Genomic DNA, 645 nt, shown 5'->3' on the forward strand with positions numbered 1-645 from the left:
TGCGTGAGTGTGTGTGCGTGAGTGTGTGTGTGCGTGTTCGTGAGTGTGTGTGTGAGCGTGCGTGCGTGCGTGCGTGCGTGCGTGCGTGCGTGCGTGTGTGAGTGTGTGTGTGAGTGTGAGTGTGTGAGAGTGAGTGAGTGTGTGTGTGTGTGTGAGTGTGTGTGTGTGTGTGTGTGAGTGTGTGTGTGTGTGTGTGTGTGAGTGTGAGTGTGTGAGAGTGAGTGAGTGTGTGTGAGTGTGTGAGTGTGTGTGTGTGTGTGTGTATGTGTGTGTGTGTGAGTGTGTGTGTGTGTGTGTGTGTGTGTGTATGTGTGTGTGTGTGAGTGTGTGTGTGTGTGTGTGTGTGTATGTGTGTGTGTGTGAGTGTGTGTGTGTGTATGCAAGTCTACGTACACACCGTCACGTACGCACGTGGTCTTTGTGCGCTGGTGAGTGCTACAGTACATGCAGTGTGTACGGGACGGACGCTGCGGAAGACAGCAGCCCTTTCTGACCCTGTATCCGGGGTGCAGCGTTGGACAGAGACTGCACCTGCTGGAGTTACCGGTGTGGACCGGTCTGTTCCACGCGCTCCTCTTCCCCCACGCGAAAACCTGACGACACTTTCAGAGACGAGAAAAGTCCACGTAAAAAAAAAAAGCAAAA

Source organism: Conger conger, chromosome 3, assembly GCF_963514075.1.
Source record: "Conger conger chromosome 3, fConCon1.1, whole genome shotgun sequence".
Lineage (NCBI taxonomy): Eukaryota > Metazoa > Chordata > Actinopteri > Anguilliformes > Congridae > Conger > Conger conger.